Raw genomic sequence first — 6,746 nt, 5'->3', positions numbered from 1 at the left:
GATCCATTTATTCTCGATGGCTTGCCAATCATCGGGCAAGTCAACCAAAGTCCACACTTTGTTCTCATACATGGATCCCATCTCAGATTTCATGGCTTCAAGCCAATTTGCGGAATCTGGGCTCATCATCGCTTCCTCATAGTTCATAGGTTCGTCATGGTTCCAGAACAGGATTACCGTACCACTCTGGTGCGGATCTTACTCTGGTTGACATACGAGGTTCAGTCGTAATGATATGTCTCCAACGTATCTATAATTTTTGATTGCTCCATGCTATATTATCTACTATTTTGGACTATATTGGGCTTTATTTTCCACTTTTATATTATTTTTGGGACTAACCTATTAACCGGAGGCCCAGCCCAGAATTGTTGTTATTTGCCTATTTCAGTGTTTCGAAGAAACGGAATATCAAACGAAGTCCAAACGGAATGAAACCTTCGGGAACGTGATTTTCTCACCGAACGTGATCCAGGAGACTTGGACCCTACGCCAAGGCATTAGAGAGGCGGTCACGAGGGTGGGGGGGCGCCCCCCCTAGGGCGCGCCCCCTGCCTCATGGGCCCCTCGGAGCTCCACCGACGTACTTCTTCCTCCTATATATACCTACGTACCCCCAAACGAACAGATATGGAGCCAAAAACCTAATTCCACCGCCGAAACTTTCTGTATCCACGAGATCCCATCTTGGGGCCTGTTCCGGAGCTCCGCCAGAGAGGGCCATCATCACAGAGGGCTTCTACATCATCATAGCCTCTCCGATGAAGTGTGAGTAGTTTACCTCAGACCTTCGGGTCCATAGTTAGTAGCTAGATGGCTTCTTCTCTCTTTTTGGATCTCAATACAAAGTTCTCCCCCTCTCTCGTGGAGATCTGTTCAATGTAATCTTCTTCTTTTTGCGGTGTGTTTGTTGAGACCGATGAATTGTGGGTTTATGATCAAGTCTATCTATGAATAATATTTGAATCTTCTCTGAATTCTTTTATGTATGATTGGTTATCTTTGCAAGTCTCTTCGAATTATCCATTTGGTTTGGCCAACTAGATTGGTAGTTCTTGCCATGGGAGAAGTGCTTAGCTTTGGGTTCGGTCTTGCGGTGTCCTTTCCCAGTGACAGAAGGGGCAGCAAGGCACGTATTGTATCATTGCCATCGAGGATAACAAGATGGGGTTTATTTCATATTGCATGAATTTATCTCTCTACATCATGTCATCTTGCTTAAGGCGTTACTCTATTTTTAACTTAATACTCTAGATGCATGCTGGATAGCGGTCGATGAGTGGAGTAATAGTAGTAGATGCAGAATCGTTTCGGTCTACTTGTCACAGACGTGATGCCTATATACACGATCATGCCTAGATATTCTCATAACTATGCTCAATTTTGTCAATTGCTCAATAGTAATTTGTTCACCCACCGTAGAATACTTATGCTCTTGAGAGAAGCCACTAGTGAAACCTATGGCCCCCGGGTCTATTCTCATCATATCAATCTCCATCACTTTAATCTTGCTTTGCTTTTTTACTTTGTCTTTACTTTTTACTTTGCATCTTTATACCAAAAATACCAAAAATATTATATCTATCAGATCTCACTCTAGTAAGTGACCGTGAAGGGATTGACAACCCCTAATAGTGTTGGTTGCGAGTAGCTATCGTTTTGTGCAGGTACGAGGGACTTGAGCGTGGCCTCCTACTGGATTGATACCTTGGTTCTCAAAAACTGAGGGAAATACTTACGCTACTCTGCTGCATCATCCCTTCCTCTTTGGGGAAATCCAACGCAAGCTCAAGAGGTAGCAAGAAGGATTTTTGGCGCCGTTGCCGGGGAATCTACGCAAAAAGTCAACATACCAAGTACCCATCACAATCCCTATCTCTCGCATTACATTATTTGCCATTTGCCTCTCGTTTTCCTCTCCCCCACTTCACCCTTGCCGTTTTATTCGCCCTCTCTTTCCCAATATCCTTCTCCTTATCCTCCCTCTCTTTTCCACTTGCCTTTTTGTTTGCTCGTGTGTTGGATTGCTTGTTTGTCGCGATGGCTCAAGATACTACCAAATTGTGTGACTTCACCAATACCAATAATAATGATTTCCTTAGCACTCCGATTTCTCCTCTTGCCAATATTGAATCTTGTGAAATCAATATTGCTTTGTTGAATCTTGTTATGAAAGATCAATTCGCCGGCCTTCCTAGTGAAGATGCCACTACTCATCTGAATAGCTTCGTTGATTTATGTGATATGCAAAAGAAAAAAGATGTCGATAATGATGTCGTTAAATGGAAGCTATTTCCTTTTTCGCTTAGAGATCATGCTAAAGCTTGGTTTTCGTCTTTGCCTAAAAATAGTATTGATTCTTGGAACAAGTGCAAAGATGCTTTTATCTCTAAGTATTTCCCTCCCGCTAAGATCATCTCTCTTAGAAACGATATTATGAACTTTAAGCAACTTGATCATGAACATGTTGCACAAGCTTGGGAGAGAATTAAATTAATGATACGTAATTGCCCTACTCATGGTTTGAATTTGTGGATGATTATACAAAAATTTTATGCCGGATTGAATTTTGCTTCTATAAATCTTTTAGATTCGGCCGCGGGAGGCACTTTTATGGAAATCACTTTAGGAGATGCTACTAAACTCCTAGATAATATCATGGTTAATTATTCTCAATGACATACTGAAAGATCTTCTAATAAAAAAGTGCATACGATAGAAGAAATCAATGTTTTGAGTGGAAAGATGGATGAACTTATGAAATCATTTGCTACTAAGAGTGTTTGTTCTGATCCTAATGATATGCCTTTGTCTACTTTGATTGAGAATAACAATGAATCTATGGATGTGAATTTTGTTGGTAGGAATAATTTTGGTAACAACGCTTATAGAGGGAATTTTAATCCCAGGACATATCCTAGTAATCCTTCTAATAATTATGGGAATTCCTACAACAACTCTTATGGAAATTATAATAAGATGCCCTCTGAATTTGAGAATAGTGTTAATGAGTTTATGAATTCACAAAAGAATTTTAATGCTTTGCTTGAAGAGAAATTGCTTAAAGTTGATGATTTGGCTAGGAACGTTGATAGAATTTCTCTTGAGATTGATTCTTTAAAGCTTAGATTTATTCCTCCTAAGCATGATATCAATGAGTCTCTCAAAGCCATGAGAATTTCCATTGATGAGTGCAAGGAAAGAACCGCTAGGATGCGTGCTTCCAAAGATGCCTTTATTAAAGCGTGTTCTTCCAATTCCTATGAAAATCAAGATGAAGATCTAAAAGTTATTGATGTGTCCCCTATTAAATCTTTGTTTTGCAATATGAATTTTGATGAAACTGAATATGATCTTCCTTTACCTAGAAGGCGTTCTAAAAATTCGGAGTATTTAGATCTTTATGATGAAATTGATGAAAGTGGGATTGAAAGAAATAAAAATCTAGATGTTGCTAAACCCACTATATTGGATTTCAAGGAATTTAATTATGAAAATTGCTCTTTGATTGATTGTATTTACTTGTTGCAATCCGTGCTAAATTCTCCACATGCTTATAGTCAAAAGAAAGCCTTCACCGAACATATTGTTGATGCCTTGATGCAATCTTATGAAGAAAAACTTGAGTTGAAAGTTTCTATCCCTAGAAAACTCTATGATGAGTGGGAACCAACTATTAAAATTAAAATTAAAGATCATGAGTTTTATGCTTTGTGTGATTTGGGTGCTAGTGTCTCCACTATCCCCAAAACTTTGTGTGATTTGCTAGATTTCCGTAATTTTGATGATTGCTCTCTAAACTTGCATCTTGCGGATTCCACTATTAAGAAACCTATGGGAAGGATTAATGATGTTCTTATTGTTGGAAATAGAAATTATGTGCCCGTAGATTTTATTTTCTTGATATAGATTGCAATCCTTCTTGCCCTATTATTCTTAGTAGACCTTTCCTTAGAATGGTTGGTGCGATTATTGATATGAAGGAAGGGAATATTAGATTTCAATTTCCATTAAAAAAGGGCATGGAACACTTTCCAAGAAAGAAAATAAAATTTCCATATGAAACTATCATGAGAGCCACTTATGGATTGCCTACCAAAGATGGCAATACCTAAATCTATCCTCGCTTTTATGCCTAGCTAGGGGCGTTAATCGATAGCGCTTGTTGGGAGGCAACCCAATTTTATTTTTATTCCTTGCTTTTTTCTCCTGTTTAGTAATATATAAATTATTTAGCCTCTGTTTTGATTGTGTTTTTTGTGTTTAATTAGTGTTTGTGCCAAGTAGAACCGTTGGGAAGACTTGGGGAAAGTCTTGTTGAACTTGCTGTAAAAAACAGAAACTTTAGCACTCACGAGAACTTCTGTCATTTTTATTGGAAGAGTGATATTTAGTTAATTATTTTTTAAGATGATTAATATATAAATTCCTCACGTCCAGCAATTTATTTTAGAATTTTTGGGGTTCCAGATCTTGCGCTAGCTACAGATTACTACAGACTGTTCTGTTTTTGACAGATTCTGTTTTTCGTGTGTTGTTTGCTTATTTTGATGAGTCTATGGTTAGTAAAATAGTTTATAATCCATAGAGAAGTTGGAATACAGTAGGTTTAACACCAATATAAATAAATAATGAGTTCATTATAGTACCTTGAAGTGGTCTTTTGTTTTCTTTCGCTAACGGAGCTCATGAGTTTTCTACTTTATGTTTTGTGTTGTGAAGTTTTCAAGTTTTGGGTGAATTCTTGTGATGGATTATGGAACAAGGAGTGGCAAGAGCCTAAGCTTGGGGATTCCCATGGCACCCCCAAGATAATCCAAGGACACCAAAAAGTCAAAGTTTGGGGATGCCCCGGAAGGCATCCCCTCTTTCATCCACTTCCATCGGTAATTTACTTGGAGCTATATTTTTATTCACTAACATGATATGTGTTTTGCTTGGAGTGTCTTGTATTATTTGTGTCTTTGTGTTTTAGTATGCCACAATCATCCTTGATGTGCACACCTTTTGAGAGAGCCATACATGAATTAAAATTTGATAGAATACTCTATGTGCTTCACTTATATCTTTTGAGCTATGTAATTTTGCTCTATGTGCTTCACTTATATCTTTTGAGCATTATAATTTTGCTCTATGTGCTTCACTTATATCTTTTGAGCTATGTAATTTTGATCTATGTGCTTCACTTATATCTTTTAGCGTTATACTTTTGCTCTATGTGCTTCACTTAGATCTTTTAGAGCACGGTGGTGGATTTGTTTTAAAGAAACTATTGATCTCTCATGCTTCACTTAAATTATTTTGAAAGTATCTTAATAGCATGGTAATTTGCTTAATAATAATATGCTTGGTATTCAAGATTTGTGAAACTTTCTTTTGAGTGTGTTGAATACTAAGAAAAGATTGAAACATGATAATTGATTTGAGATATGGAGGTGATAATATTAAAGTCATGCTAGTTGAGTAGTTGTGAATTTAAAGAATACTTGTGTTAAAGTTTGTGATTCCCGTAGCATGCACGTATGGTGAACCGTTATGTGATGAAGTCGGAGCATGATTTATTTATTGATTGTCTTCCTTATGAGTGGCGGTCGGGGACGAGCGATGGTCTTTTCCTACCAATCTATCCCCCTAGGAGCATGCGCATAATACTTTGCTTTGATAACTTCTAGATTTTTGCAATAAGTATATGAGTTCTTTATGACTAATGTTGAGTCCATGGATTATACGCGCTCTCACCCATCCACCCTTGCTAGCCTCTCTAATACCGCGCACCTCTCGCCGGTATCATACACCTACCATATACCTTCCTCAAAACAGCCACCATACCTACCTATTATGGCATTTCCATAGCCATTCCGAGATATATTGGCATGCAACTTTCCACCGTTCCGTTTATTATGACACACTCCATCATTGTCATATTGCATATCCCAGTACACCGCCGGAGGCATTCATATAGAGTCATATTTTGTTCTAAGTATCGAGTTGTAATTGTTGAGTTGTAAGAAAAATAAAAGTGTGATGATCATCATTATTAGAGCATTGTCCTAGTGAGGAAAGGATGATGGAGACTATGATTCCCCCACAAGTCGGGATGAGACTCCGGACGAAAAATAAAAGAGGCTAAAGAAGCCCAAAAAATAAAAATAAAAGAAGAAAAAAAGAGGCCATAAAAAAAGAGAAAAGGCCCAAATAAAAAAAATGAGAGAAAAAGAGAGAAGGGACAATGTTACTATCCTTTTACCACACTTGTGCTTCAAAGTAGCACCATGATCTTCATAGTAGAGAGTCTCTCATGTTATCACTTTCATATACTAGTGGGAATTTTACATTATAGAACTTGTCTTGTATATTCCAATGACGGGCTTCCTCAAAATGCCCTAGGTCTTCGTGAGCAAGCAAGTTGGATGCACACCCACTTAGTTTCTTTTGATGAGCTTTCACATACTTATAGCTCTAGTGCATCCGTTGCATGGCAATCCCTACTCACTCACATTGATATCTATTGATGGGCATCTCCATAGCCCGTTGATACGCCTAGTTGATGTGAGACTATCTTCTCCTTTTTGTCTTCTCCACAACCACCATTCTATTCCACCTATAGTGCTATATCCATGGCTCACGCTCATGTATTGCGTGAAGATTGAAAAAGTTTTGAAAAAGTTAGAGTATGAAACAATTGCTTGGCTTGTCATCGGGGTTGTGCATGATTTAAATACTTTGTGTGGTGAATATAGAGCATA

Source organism: Triticum aestivum, chromosome 6A (genome assembly GCF_018294505.1).
Source record: "Triticum aestivum cultivar Chinese Spring chromosome 6A, IWGSC CS RefSeq v2.1, whole genome shotgun sequence".
In the NCBI taxonomy this organism is placed as follows: domain Eukaryota; kingdom Viridiplantae; phylum Streptophyta; class Magnoliopsida; order Poales; family Poaceae; genus Triticum; species Triticum aestivum.
Note: the sequence above shows the minus strand (reverse complement) of the source record.